The sequence below is a fragment of the Carassius carassius genome, chromosome 47 (assembly GCF_963082965.1).
Source record: "Carassius carassius chromosome 47, fCarCar2.1, whole genome shotgun sequence".
NCBI lineage: Eukaryota > Metazoa > Chordata > Actinopteri > Cypriniformes > Cyprinidae > Carassius > Carassius carassius.
This window is the reverse complement of record NC_081801.1, coordinates 14092237-14107970: the sequence shown is the minus strand read 5'-3', so window position 1 is coordinate 14107970 and position 15734 is coordinate 14092237. Positions and strand designations below refer to the sequence as shown.

Here is a 15734-nt window from a genome sequence, read left to right as displayed (position 1 = left end):
TTACGTGTGACTTATAGTCCGAGAAAAATGGTGTATATATATATATATATACACACACACACACACACACACATTACAATATAATATAAAACATTACAATATAACATTTATGTAATCTAGCCTACCAGCCAACAGTTTTTGAACAGTAAGATTTTCATTGTTTTTAAAGAAGCCTCTCCTACTCACCAAGCCTGGATTTATTTGATCCAAGGTACAACAAAATCAGTAATATTGTGAAATATTTTTTACTAATTCAAATAACTTTTCTATTTGAATATATGGTATTTCTGGGATCAAAGGTGAATTTCCAGCACCATTACTCACATCCTTCAGAATTCATTCTGGGGTTTATTCCAGAAAGCTGGGTTAACCATCTGATTAACCCTGAACTCTGGGTTGACTAACCCAAAACCTGCTTACTCAGGGTATGTCGGTTCCAAAACACCTGTGTCGAGTTAGTTTAATCAACCTACCGCTAATAACCTCGAGTTAATGCGCGCGCACGGCGAACATATAAAGGCATTTTCAATGGAACGCCGAATTCAGGAGTCACCATGGAAACTAAGGGTGAAAAGTCACGTGCCACGTACTTCTCCGAAGTGAAGTTAGAAGTTTTAATGTTGGCCTATGAGGAGTTCAAGGCCAATTATAATGAAAAAAAGCAATACAGCTGCATGTGCGAGGGAAAGACAATTGGCTTGGCAAAAAATAACTGACCGAGTAAATGCGTAAGTTTTTTTTTTTTTTTTTACATTTTAAATACGCTTGCCTTTCTTTTGTTAATTTTCAAAGTTGAACAATTGTCTTTTTGAGCATGTGGCATGACTCGACAAGCATTTACTTTTCTCTACATCAGTTGCTTAAGAACACAGTGCAATGTGTATTGACAAGAAATATTTAGGCCTCTTGTTTTATAAGGTGTAATCCTTTTGGAGCCAAAAGAACTCTTTCCCAAGTCAAAATGGAACACAAAAACATTCTCCAAAAAGGTAATATTTTATTTTAACGGTTTTAAGATCAATGTCTTGAGTTACTTTTACAGTATTCTTCCTATATAGCTAATAGAAAGAAGGCTGAGGCCCGTCTAACTGGCGGGGGTCCACCTCCTCTCACCCCATCTGAGGAGTTGGCTCTATCACTTAATAAAGGTCGCCCTGTGGTTGATGGTATTCCAGAGGGCACTTCGTCAGACTTCACTTCCTCCCATGACAACTCAAGTGACTTAGTACAATGTAGGTATACCATATTAGTACTTGATTATTTAGTCATGTGTTTGGACAAAACAATCATTAACTTTTCATTAGGAAGAAGGCTAAATGCTTCCCAAATGCAGTCATGGTTTCACTTGTGCATCATGCATGTGTGGCAACCACAGGGACAAAGGACGCTATGTACAGTATGTTATATGTTCTAGTTTAGACTACGCCACCCTGGGAATTTCGCCCAGAGAATACTATCCGCGCACAGGTTCCCCACTAAAGACAAAAGCATGGAGACACAGGTATTTATACAAAATTGCAAAAAAAGTTTATTATAATCTATAATAAAACCCATACACAAAAATAAGACAAGCATCAAGCAGTCAATTACAATGTTCACAGAAAGGAAGCTGCGGCCTTGCCAGAGATATGCATGTCCCCCTCATACACACTCACAGCACAAAGAGCCCCAGTGAAATGTTCAGTCACGGCAAACGTTGTAGACACCACCACCAAAAGATAGGAGGGAAACGATCAACTTCCTGAGCAAAAAAGGCCGCAGCTCCTAAAAGGAAACAAACAAACACTCTCCACACCACACACAGAAGAAAATGTTTTAGAAAAAGATTATACAAGCTAAACAGGTGGATGACAAAGACTCACCCACCTACAGGCATTCAACCTTAATAGGTTGAACCAAATAAAGAAATAATGAAAATAAACAAATTCAGCAGTCTTTCTCAAAAATCAACAACAAAAAAATATTTAGGTTTTACAAAAATCAACCACTGCAAATGAATAAACAATATACAAAATAAATCAATTCACAAATATTATATTTACCAAAAAAGACAATTTAAGACATGAAAAATTACACAAAAGAAAACCCACACTTATGAAAGCATAAATTACTCATACAAAACAAAATATCAACACAAAAAAAAAAAAAAACAATAATCTGAGATCTTAATATGGGCAAAATATCCACTAAGGAAGTGTGTGTGAGCAGAAAATAGAAAGATGTAGTAAAGCACAGCAAGATCAGAACATTGGCCTATGACAAAACAGCGATGACACAGCACAAACTGCAGTTCTCCTGGAATCCACACAAATGATTACGACTTATAATGAAACGAAATGGGAGGTTGTTGTCCGCCCAGGACGGTCACAGCCGCGTACAGCAAACAGGCGAGGATTCCCAAATAACGCGCTGGGAGCAATCACAGCAGCGCAAAGCGTGCAGCATGAAGCAAACAGGCGAGGATTCACAGAAGACACGCAAGGAGCCTAAATACACACGCAGATTAATGACGTAACTGAGACGTAACACATAACTGAGAATGCGGACAAATGAGCTTTCAGCTCATTATGCCACACATGCATATTCTATTTTACAGCATATTCTTTATACAGTAATTTTTTTTATTGCATGTTCCTAATGCCTTTCAGTGTCTGTCATACTTTAGTAATTTACACATTGAGTATCTATTTTTTCTTTTCTTTTTTTTGCAGTTGCTGATGGACGCATTGTATTATTGGATCCTCCTGAAACCACACAGTCTGTCACAATTGTTAGTGATGCATTTTAAGAACCAGTTGCTTTTAGAGCTTTCACTTTGTCTGCCAGACAAAGTAACCTTGCATATTTCCACTCTAGGATGATGAAGAGACCACATCTGCTGTGACTGACTTAGAAAGTGCTGGGAGACCCACAGAGGTATGATGCATATACTGGACAATGCATAGCTTTTTAGATGGAGTGAAAAATGCGTCATTTGTCCTGTCACAGAATCTAGCTGGGGATGTACAAGCAGATGAGGGTCCATCTACCTCAACACGTAATCTTAGCAGTGTAAGAACTTGACCCTGGTTGTCCTTATTTACATAATGTTACGATGTAGCAGGTTTTCTTTAACCGTCTTATTTACTTTGCTTTCCTAGTTGTCTGCAAAGGAGCTGTATAAGGGCCACCTATTAAGGCAAATTAAAAAAACTGATATGGACATGGACCTTATACAGCTTCAGCTAGAGGAGAAAAGGCTGGCCATTAAAAAGGCCAAACTTGAAATCGAACTACTGGAGCATCACCTTAAGGTGAAAATCATATGTCAACATAATGTAAAATGTAAAGCAATAAATACAAATCTGTCATGTCTCTTTTATTTCAGGATATGAAGAAATGGCACATTAAATAAAGTGATTTTGACAAATTATGTCTCTAAGCATTCTGCCATCTCTGTGGTCTGCTAGATCCAATGGGTGGTGTTCTAGGTCTTCTTCATCAGGACAGGGGGGGTGCCTCTCTCCTCTTATTGTGCCAATGTTGTGAAGTACCACACAAGCAACTGTGACGTCACATGCCCTATTTGGAGTGACCCTGAGCCCACGCAGACACTGAAACCTCGCCTTCAGAATCGTCATCTCCACCTTTGCCTGTGTTCTGCTGTGAGACCGGTTGAAGCGTGTCTGTGGTCCGGGCTCAGGATCAGGGTGTCATCATATAGGGGAGGCAAGGGTATCCTCTGTCCCCCAGCAAGTAACCATAGAAGTGTCCTGTAATGTTTGAGGTGTTTTGTAAATGTAATAAAGACTACAAGCATTTGTCTAACAAAACATACCCCGTTGAAATTTGTTACACAAAGATGACTCCCTAAATATTCTGGCATCATGTACAGACCCAGGCCATTTTGCCTCAACATTAGTGGTGAGGTGGGTTGCATCACATATTACCTGTGGAGAGCAATAAGTTTATTATTTGTAACACCAATATTAAGGAGCCAAAATATACCTATTACCTGCACATTAATGCTATGCACAGACTTCCTATTAACATAGTCTCCCTCATTGATAGATGGAGCTTTAATAGGAATGTGGGTGCCATCAATGCACCCAATCACGTTTGGGAACCCTGAAATTAAGATTAATTACAAGTTTAAAAAGTCTGTGTAGCCTTTATGTGTGTGCAGTCAAAATAAACGTATTAAGAAATGTAATTTAATTGAGGTAGAATTTCTGAGAGCAAACCTGCCACCCTGTGGAATTCTTCTTTAATAAAGCGCACCGTTTTATGGCCAGGGAACTGTAGAAAAGTGTGTAGAAACAGTTGCAGTGCCATGCATACTGTACGAACGGCTCTACACACTGTTGCCTTACCCACATGCTCTGCATCGCCCACATTGTAGAGAAAACTCCCCGTAGCAACAAATCGCAGAGCAATACAAAGAATTTGTTCGGCGCTAAGCGCTGACCCGCGGTTTGTCACGTTTGAGATGTGTGGTTTTAGTAGGTTTGTTAAATAAATTAACGACTCCCTAGAAAAACGATAGCGCTCCTGCAAATATTCGTTAGAATATGAAAAGACATCGATACGTGGTCTTATCACCCTCTCGAAAAAAACCCCGTATAATCTGTGCCTCTACGTCCACAGGATCCTCATCAAAAGGGCACGCCATGCTCGGAAACCTCTCTGAAACAAACTAACCCTGCAACATAACCTGCTCCGGAGCAGGTTATCCTCAGAGAGTCAGTTGCTATGGTAACTTACATAACCCGAAAGTTACATCCGTTTTTGGAACCGAAAGCAGAGGTTCCCTTTCATAGGTCACTTCAATGCTGCGGTGACGTCACCGCTATGGGAACACCTTCGGTGTGACGAATGTCTGAAGCCCTATACCATCCCGCCAATCCTATTGGCCAAATAGCGCGTGGCACCGCCCATGCATGCGTACGCATATATATACCTGGTGCCGCGCGCCATTTCACTCAGATTTCATTCCTTCAGTACGAAGCGAATCTTCTGTGCCCTATTATCTCGCGTTCTCAGCGATCATCTACGAGCAGTATACTCCTCTCCGCGGACGCGATGAGTCAACGAAAGGTAGGAGGCGTATGATGGGTTATCACGAGGAGGCACTTATGAGAGGTTCGTTGCAGCCTCTCTACAGGTTCTCTCCTTGATAGCCTATGGCTACAGTAAAATATGCATACACTTCCCCTGTGCACTACGCCAATAGGAAGTATCCGCGCTCTGGAGTGCATTTCTTAAGTCGCCTCGAGTCTAACCCCCACCGTTTCGCTTCTGCGGTCGCCGAGGCCCCGCACGAGGTGTTGGTTAGGGGCGATATGTGCGGCTTGACTATGAATACAGTGATGCACTGGAGTTCCATGTGCTCGCTCTCCCCCACTCGAGCGCGTTAATCAACAGTTTTTGCTCTTCAAATAGTGGATCACGGCTCACACAGCCGCCGCGTTTTCGCTAGCGGTTTGGCCCGATGTTATCTTGTTGGATTGAATCCTGCCGTGGCAAAGGCACCTCGAGTGTCATTGAACGGAGCTATCATTCGCGCGCCCCCTCAGACACTCTGCACAATCCAGCCTTCAGAGTTTGAGGGACGGCGCGGAGGCTGGCAAATATAACCAGCGTATGACGGTTCACACAGCCGCCGCGTTCTCGCTAGCGGCGCGGCCCGATGTTTATCTTGTTGGATTAAATCCTGCCGTGGATACGCTTCAGGATTATACACAACGAAACGCAGCGAATGTGACGCATGCGTTTTTCCTTCATGTTTGCCAAGGACTGTGCCCGCCTCCAGAGAGCGCTGTTGGACTGCTAATGCACATCTAAGCCTCTCACTGCAGTTTCCACACTCTAACATTTGACTGTCTCGCAGCAAGGGCACCTCGAGCGTCATTTAACTGAGCTATCATTTGAGCGCCCCCTCAGACACTCTGCACAATCCAGCCTTCAGAGTTTGAGGGACGGCGCGGAGGCTGGCAAAGATGGCCAGCGGATGACGGTTCACACGGCCGCCGCGTTCTCGCTAGCGGCGTGGCCCGATGTTTATCTTGTTGGATTAAATCCTGCCGTGGATACGCTTCAGGATTATACACAACGAAACGCAGCGAGTTTGATGCATGCGTTTTCCTTAATGTTTGCCAGGGACTGTGCCCTCCACCAGAGAGTGCTGTTGGATTGCTATGCACATCTAACCCTCTCACTGCAGTCCCCACCCAGATAGCAAACAGTCATTGAAACTATGCTGAATCAACATTCCGTTGTCAACATTAAGTCATTGAATCAACATCTAACTCTGATGTTGATTCAACATCATTTTGCACCCTGATTTAATATTGAAACAATGTTGAAATTCTGTCCATAGATCAACGGAATTTCAATGGTATTTCAATTATCAGGAATATTGAAACAATGTTGAAATTTCAACTGAACTAAGGATCAACGTGATTTCAATGGAATTTCAATTGTTTTTAAATGTTAATTTTAAATGTAATGCCATAAATTAAATAGCCTGCTTTATCTACAGCCAGGATGTTAAAAAGTAATGGAACATTTGAAATCTTGTATAAAACACAGAACACACCACACTATTTAAAATCAAATTCATGTTTATTAGCCTCTCTGCTCTTTATTTACACTTCATTGTCATCTGATGCCTGCATAAGTTGTTGTCCAGTCCCTCCTGCCCGGTCTGGCGCATAGCGCAGCCACTTTTGCACAGCTTGTGCAAAAGAAAATTGGGTGATGGTAGCTGTCCCCATCTGCTGAGTAAGAGCATCTAAAACAGAAGATAAAATCACAATGCAAAATAGCATTTAAGTTAAACAGAACATATATTTGAAGACTTGGAACAAATTCAGTAGCCTAGGCCTATGATTTTTCAATGATCGGATAAGGCAATAAGTCCTCTTGTTGTAGGCTAGATCATATCTCCCCTATAGTCAAAGCACTTTTCAAAACTGCCTGTTCATGGATGTATTCGAATTAAAGGGAGGCAAAAAGGATTAGCTTGCAGTGACTTCTTTCATAAGGAAAATGTATGAGGCCAAAGTGACTGTGAAAATTTTATGTTTATTATTTTATTAGTTCAGAAGTAGTTGTTAACTCCACAAATGTAATCAAAATAACTGGATACTAATTAAATATTTAATGTAGATTAGAGTTACCATAGACAAAAGATGTTTTGACAAAATAATCTTGGACAAAAACCGTTGCATTCAGTTTTGGACGAGGTTTTGGGCTGGAAAACCTTGCTGACATCTGGCAACCCTGCAGGTCGACAGCTGACATTAGGGCTGCTTCACGATTGACACACCTCTCTGGCTACCAACCAAAGGTAAGTTAACGTTACTGTTATATATAACGTTACACATTAGACATTATATTGCTAACGTCACTTGGACTGTAAGATAGTTTGCTGTGGTCTAGTTCCCAAATTTTCTAAATAATAATAATAAAAACCAATATGGTAAGGTAGGCAACACATGCTCCAATTCCTGTCAGAAAATGCACGTTGCCTACCTGACCATAATGCTGACCTATCGCAGGGTGGTATTGGGTATGGTATTATTTGTTATGTATGTAATACTGCTTTCCCCCATTGTGTCTGCAGGTGGCACTGCCCCTTGTAATTATTAGTTGTGTTCCTTAAAGAATAAATACAGAAGAAATTAAGTATCCCTGAGTGTTGGCTGTTATTTTGAACGTGGTTTAACCCCAAGTGTTTTATATGTTATGTCAGTGAAAAACATAACATAATTGGCGTCGAGGTGGATTAAATTACCACGAAGCTACTACAGTGAATCGTGAGTAGTTAGGTGTAACAATACTACAATTTTTATTTTATTTTCGCTGCGTAGCTAAAGTGATCTAGGTTAGCTAGGATGATGGCTGCTACCATTGGCCACATGGAAGGTTTTGATGAAAGCGTCGAACCGTGGACCACATATATTTAAAGATTTGAACACTTCATTGAAGCTAACAGTATTGAGGCCGACAAGAAAGTTCCTGTGCTGCTCAGTGTGATTGGAGGAAAAACATATGGACTACTCTGAAGTCTGATCGCGCCGGACAAACCGAGAGAGAAAAGCTTCAAGCACATCACAGACACACTACAGCAGCACTTCTCTCCGAAGCCCCTGGTCATCGCGGATTCATTTTCGTTTCCATCGGCGGAATCAGGAGGAGAGTGAGTCGGTGACACAATATGTTGCAGTGCTTAGAGGATTGTCAGAACACTGTGAATTTGGGGGACATTTGGATGATGCACTTCGCGATAGATTTGTATGTGGCTTGAAGAGTGAGGCTACTCAAAAGCGCTTGTTGACTGAGTCTACGCTGACGTTTCAGAGAGCGGTAGAGTTGGCGGTCTCCATGGAAACAGCGTCACGCGAAGCACACCAACTCAGCGGATCACTGACGGTAAATGCACTGTCTTTATCAAAGAGTCATACTGCAAACAAATGCAAACGATGTGGGAAGAATAACCATAGTGATGATGACTGTTGGTTTAAAGACAAAAACTGTAATGCTTGTGGAAAAAAGGGCCATATCAGTCGCGTTTGCAGGAAAAGTAACTTTAATGATGACAGAAAAACAAAGACTGGAAACACAGCAAAAGCTGCACGGCCAACGAAAGCATTTAAGCAGAAAGGCTATATAAAAAAAAGAAATGTACACCGCCTTGATGCTGATTTAGTGTCCAATGATGATGACACAGACTCTGATTTAGCTCTGTATAAACTGTCACAGCCAGGAGAAAAGTCCAGTATCACTGTGAAACCAGAAATTGAAGGCATGTCACTGGAAATGGAACTGGACACGGGCGCAGCAGTGTCATTGATTTCAACAGAGACTTATGAGCGAATTTTGAAACACCTGCCCCTATGCTCAACGGACATTGTTCTTCGAACATACACTGGGCAAGCATTGCGTCCCGAAGGTGTAATCCATGTACATGTAAAAATGGGCAAGCAGACAGCTGTTCTTCCATTGTATGTCGTGCAGGGGGACTATCCACCACTCTATGGCAGAGAGTGGTTGCGTCAGATCAAACTGAACTGGAAAGAAATAAAAACAGTCAAATTGAAGACGCTAGAAGCTGTGCTGCAGAAACATGCCACTATTTTCTCTAAACAGTTGGGAGAAATGAAGAACATCAAAGCTAAAATAACATTGAAATCTGAACACAAACCCAAGTTTTGCCAGCCCAGAGTCGTTCCGTATGCTCTTCGTCCAAAAGTCGAAGTGGAGCTGAACCGTCTCGCTGAAATTGGAGTATTGTCACCGGTAGAGTGAATGGTACAGTGAATGGGCTACTCCAATAGTCCCTGTTGTAAAGAAAAATGGAGATGTGCGCATCTGTGGTGACTGTAAGGTGACGGTAAACCCTGTCTTACAAATTGAACACTATCCATTACCGCGCATTGAGGACCTATTCGCTTCATTAGCGGGAGGACAATGTTTCAGCAAATTGGACTTGTCACATGCTTACCTTCAAATGAGGGTCGAGGAGGAATCTAGGAAGTTCCTCACAATTTCCACACAGAAAGGGCTATTTCAGTACAATCGCCTTCCGTTCGGGATTGCTTCGGCGCCAGCCATATTCCAGAGAGCTATGGACCAAATATTACAAGGTCTGCCTAATGTCCATTGTTACCTGGATGACATTCTGGTTACCGGGCGGACTGAAGCTGAACACCTGGAAAACCTGGATGTAGTCCTTGGACGACTGGAGCAGTTTGGCTTGCATGCTGAAAAAGGGAAATGTGACTTCTTCAAGGACTCACTGGAATACCTGGGTCACATAATTGATGCAGAAGGTTTGCACAAGTCACCTAAAAAAGTAAGTGCAATTGTCAATGCGCCAATTCCATCAAACATCACACAGCTGAGATCATTTCTCGGCCTGTTAAACTATTACGGGAGATTCATACCCAATCTGGCAAACATAGCAAATCCTTTGAACGCCCTGCTGTGTAAAGGAAAACGCTGGCAGTGGTCTGCAGAGTGCGATGCTGCATTCAAAAAGGCTAAAGAACAACTGGTGTCACAAAATGTCTTGACACACTATGACCCTCAGAACGCCATTCGGCTTGCATGCGACGCATCACCTTATGGCATTGGTGCCGTCATTTCCCACATGCTACCCAACGGTGAAGAAAAGCCAATAGCCTTCGCGTCACGCACACTTAGCAAGGCAGAACAGAATTATGCACAGATTGAGCGCGAGGCTCTGGCCATAGTATTTGGCGTCAGAAAATTCCACCAGTATCTCTACGGACGGAAATTCACGCTTTTCACAGATCACCGCCCTTTAACTACAATCTTTGGGCCGCAAAAAGGAATTCCGTCTATGGCGGCTGCGCGGATGCAAAGGTGGGCATTACTTTTGTCTGCGCAAAACTATACAATAGAGTACAAAAGAGCTGAGCATCATGCAAATGCCGATGGTCTTTCCCGTCTGCCGTTACAAGTAGAGCACAGTGAGAAAAAGGATGCTGTAGAGCTGTTTTACCTCGGACAGATGGAGAAACTCCCTGTCAGTGCCACTGATATCCAACGTGAGACTATGAGTGACCCAACCTTGTCTACAGTCGTCGAAATGGTCATTAAAGGGACTCAAGCTGTCAACCTGACTAATAATAAAGAGCTCTCACCTTTCATCTCCAGACACAATGAGCTGTCCGTCCAACACGGGTGCTTAATGCGGGGCATGAGAGTCGTTGTTCCCCACAAGCTGCGGAAAAGAGTACTGGAGGAACTGCACACTGGCCATCCAGGAATTGTCCGAATGAAAGCCATTGCTCGCAGTTATGTGTGGTGGCCTGGTATTGATGCTGACATTGAACTGTGTGTGAAAATGTGTCAGTCATGTCAACAAATACAGAAAATGCCATCCCAAGCACCCCTCCACCCATGGGAGTGGCCAAGCAAACCATGGGAACGCATACATGTAGATTTTGCTGGGCCATGTGAGGGTCACATGTACCTAGTCGTGGTTGACGCACATTCGAAGTGGCCTGAGGTGCAGTTGATGACATCAACAACTGCAGGGAGAACAATTGAAGTTTTGCGGAATTTCTTCAGCCATTATGGACTGCCTGAAGTCCTGGTGAGTGATAATGGACCACAATTTGTCTCTCAGGAGTTTGTAACTTTCCTGAAGACCAACCATGTGAAACATATCCGTTCCGCCCCATATCATCCAGCAACCAATGGGCAGGCTGAAAGGTTTGTTCAGTCTCTAAAACATGCACTGAAGACGTCTAAGGGCTCTTTTACTCTTCAGAGACGGCTGGAAACATTCTTGCTGACTTACCGTAACACACCACATCCGACGACAAGAGAGTCCCCGTCCTTGTTGTTTTTGGGACGACAACTGCACACACGTCTGGATGCCTTGAAACCCAGTGTGTCAACTGCCGTGCGACTCTCACAGACCTCCCAGGTCCTCCGCCGAGCTGGTCGTTCGAAGCCAAGACAGTTTGAAGTCGGTGATGCTGTGCTGGCTCGTGATTACAGAGGGAGAGAAAGATGGACATCAGGTGTGGTGACGGCTCAGAGTGGTCCAGTATCTTATACTGTGGATGTAGGAGCTTCTGCAGAATGGCGACGCCATGCTGATCAACTCTTGTCCATTCCAAATCAAACAGCTGAAACTCAGGTGACACAACCACCTGACATCAGTGATGTGTCTGTTCCTGTACAAACGTCTGTAAATGACACTTCTTCAGCACCACCAACAAAGGAACAAGATGTTAACAATGACACATCAACAGAGTCTCAGATAAACCATCGCATACTCAACATTCCATCAGTGCATGTCAGACGTTATCCAGCCAGAGTGATTAAACCGCCCAACCGTCTGACATTATAGAGCCATGAGAAACCTCTGCTCGACATAAATGTAATTAGTTATGTTAGTGAGCCTGTTCTGACATGGGGCAGAATAATCCCCGAACTGGCTCGAGGCAAGAGGCAGTCTACCCTCTACCTCTAGAGTAAAAATAAATAAATGCATCATTTTTGTGTAGCTGAGAATGCATTGTTTTCTTTGTTTCTTGATTAAGAGGGGAGGAAATGTTATGTATGTAATACTGCTTTCCCCCATTGTGTCTGCAGGTGGCACTGCCCCTTGTAATTATTAGTTGTGTTCCTTAAAGAATAAATACAGAAGAAATTAAGTATCCCTGAGTGTTGGCTGTTATTTTGAACGTGGTTTAACCCCAAGTGTTTTATATGTTATGTCAGTGAAAAACATAACATTATTTATACCTTTGGGATGAAAATATTAACATGATTAACACGTGCAGGCGTGGCGTTTCAGCTGCGTCGCGTGCCTGACGCGTATCGCTTTCTTTTCCTGTCAAATGTCAAGAGCGCATTATTGTAGCGCGAAAGTACATTGCACTGAACACGTTTTAAGTGCAGGCATATACTCTGAGCGAGCCCAGAGACAATTCTTACAAGAGCAGCGTGTATCTGAGAGCGCCCCCCAGTTCCAGCGCGCAAGCAGAGATGTTCGCGCTTGGCACTTTAAATTCCAAGCGTGAGCAGAGAGATTCGCGCTCGTGCATTATATTAATGTACTTTCGCGCTACAATAATGCGCTCTCTACATTTGAAAGGAAAATAACGCCATAGACGCTGTGCTACTGCTGTTAGGTCAGAGCCAGAGGGAGGGCCGCCAATAGACAAGTCTACATTTGGATTAGCGGTGTGTTGCTCTTATCTTTACGGCAACATTTCAACTGTTTCTCATTTTGAGGTGAACTAATCCTTTAACAATTATAGATCACTGTTACAAGTCACTGAATGCTGAGGTTTATTTTTGGATTATTGTGTTAACTTCGTGCTAAGATTCCTGGTGCTGCATGGGGTGAGTTGGGGTGTGCATTAAGGCCCTTTGGCTTGCAGCCTAGGATTGATAATATAATGGTGATTGAAAATGGAGCAGGACTTACCAAACAAAGATCGGCAGAGTGCCAACTCTTTAAAGGGACGTTTTTGTTTGGTAGGCTCCTTGTTCTTTTTTCCAGCCCAGTTCAGTCTTGAAGCCAGTTCATTCGACAACTGGTATGCCATCATACGGCGGATCCTCACCTCTAGGGTAGTCCCTCCAATGGTGGCGAGATGAGCAGTCTGGCAAAGTTTTACACATTTGCAGCGTTAAAGGGATACTCCACTTTTTTAGGCTCATTTTACAACTCCCCCAAAGTTAAACAGTTGAGTTTTATCGTTTTCGAATCCATTCAGCGGATCTCTTAATCCTTCTTTAGAAGAATGTCAGTAACCAGACAGTTTCTGGTCACATTGACTTCCATAGTATACATTTTTTCCTACTATGGAAGTCAATGGGACCAAAAACTGTCTGTTTACTGACATTCTTCTTCTTCCTCACCAATCTCGTATATTTTAGCAGTAAACGCAATGTATTTGTCCCTTAATGTCCGTCCCTCCCCTGCCACAGCGTACTCTCCCGTCATCTACAGACTGGAGCTGCTGTGAAACACCCCTCTATACAGTGCTTCAAGATCAAACATAATTTTCAGCCAATTTGGTCTGTGCAGAATTATAATTTTTTTCAGTCTGAATGTAACTTGGATTGATAAAGGCATACTGAAAAAACAGCAGTTTTAAGGAGATATTGAAATGAGAAATGTGAAATTAACCCATGAGTCTACTGTCATAAAGGTCAGGCAGTTTAAGGAAGTTGTGCATATCAGTGAAGTTCTCTGACAGAATAATGATGTAACTAAAACTACCATTGCCTGTCGGTTTGTGCCATTTAACAGTGTCTCTTCTGCATGGTCCAGGGCCTCCATGGTGTGGAAGGGCAGCTCCAAGGGCTCCGACAGTGGCTGTACCACAGACTCCAATTGTCCACACCTGCAGGACTGGCGGAATTGCCTAAACTCCTCCCGCAGGTCCTTCACCTCCTTGGACAGCTATTGCAAGTGGTGCAAGTTGTTTGCAGAAATAAAATAAAATGAAATAAAAAAATGTTGTTTTGCTTACTTTGTGTGCAATAGTGTTCTGTAAAAGAACAGAAAAGTAAAAAATCTCTGTTAAAAACAGCAATTAAAATTCACAATCATACAGTGTAACTGTACTTTATACATATGTACTCAGGTAACCAATCTGTTATTAAAAATATAAAAACAAAGAAAGTTTCATATAAACAACATAATATACAAATTAAATATACAGTGGTTTATTTTTTTCAGCTACAGTTAATGTAATAGTAGCATTCAAGAAATACATGTAAAATATAAAAAACGAAATAAACTTTAATGTAGGCCTATAAAATATACAATTGTCATTAAAGCTAATGAATTACGCCTCGTTAACTGGACTCCCCCGCCCCCTCAGATCACCATAAATGTTAAAGGGATTTTAATGCTAAAATATGCTATTTTTTATGCTGCACTTTCTTCCTATAGTGAATATCAAGCTACAATATATCTGTTTGTCAGCTCAAATGGTTCAGTGGTAGAACTTTTGCCTAGCATGTCAGAGGTCCGGGTTTGGGTTTTAACCCACACTCGTATGTTTTTTTTTTTTTTTATTTATCAAAACTTATTATGTTTATCAGTTGTTGTATATCAGACAGGGATACGTTTGTGTATATTTATGTTTAGTAATTTCACCGGAACGAATAGACCGTCTCCTCAACGGATTGAAGCGCGTGTCCGAGTGCAGACCTGATACAGTGCAGACTGTAGCCTACACAGCATCCGGGCCACTGATCGCAGCGACAACAGACACGTTGATCACTTGATAAAAATAATGAAAAATAAAACATTTCAACTCTAGATCGCCTCTTATTAAATTAAACTTATTGTACTAACGTACAATTGATGCTCAGCTAAATAATTGGAGATGTTATATTTATTTGTATTGGTACATTCGTGCCGCAAGATGTTTCTATTATGAAGTACCGGTATGTGGGCTATGCCAAAAATAAATTTCAGTGACTGCAGCACTGCGTCGGTTACTACACTAACCATCAAGTAAAAAATCAGCCTAGTATTTGATTTGGTACAATTTATTAATATCGAACATTAAGCAAGCTTACCTGTACGCTTGTGCCAAGGGTCCAGAAATGAGCTGTGTCCGGTGCAGTACGTTGGGTATACTACCCGTTGATCTCCCGGTCAACCAAAAATCGATGGATTTTCAATCATATTTCCCGGTCAACTATATTTCGATGCATTTTCTATCATATTTCCCGGTCAACTATATTTCGATGCATTTTCAATCATACTTCCCGGTCAACTATATTTCGATGCATTTTCAATCATATTTCCCGGTCAACTATATTTCGATGACTTTTCAACAACCGCGTCGTTTCTCTGTCCACTATAAATCAATGACTTTTCAAAACATTCAGGGATCACCCGGAAACCAAATATCAATGCTTAATCAATCATAAAGATAACTATAGATCAATGTTGTTCCAATATTGTTGCCATCAACATTAATAACATCAGGTTTTCATCGATATTGTAATGGTGATTCAACATTTATTTTGCATTGAAATTTCAATATCAACCATAATGATGATTCAGATGGAAAAACAATGTTTATTCAATGTTGGCTTGCTGTCTGGGCACACACTCTACATTGTCTGCCTCGCAGCAAACAGTGCTTCGAGCAGCATGGGATTGAGCTGTAATGCCAAGCGTTCCCTCAGACACTCTGCACCATCCAGCTTTCAGAATTCGAGGGGCGATTCAA

At 42.1% G+C, this 15734-nt stretch overlaps 1 pseudogene; it reads left to right on the top strand.

Moving 5' to 3' along the window:
* Positions 1-3203: 3203 nt before the first annotated feature.
* Positions 3204-13982, top strand: LOC132130310 (uncharacterized protein K02A2.6-like; annotated as a pseudogene).
* The last annotated feature ends 1752 nt before the right edge of the window (positions 13983-15734 follow it).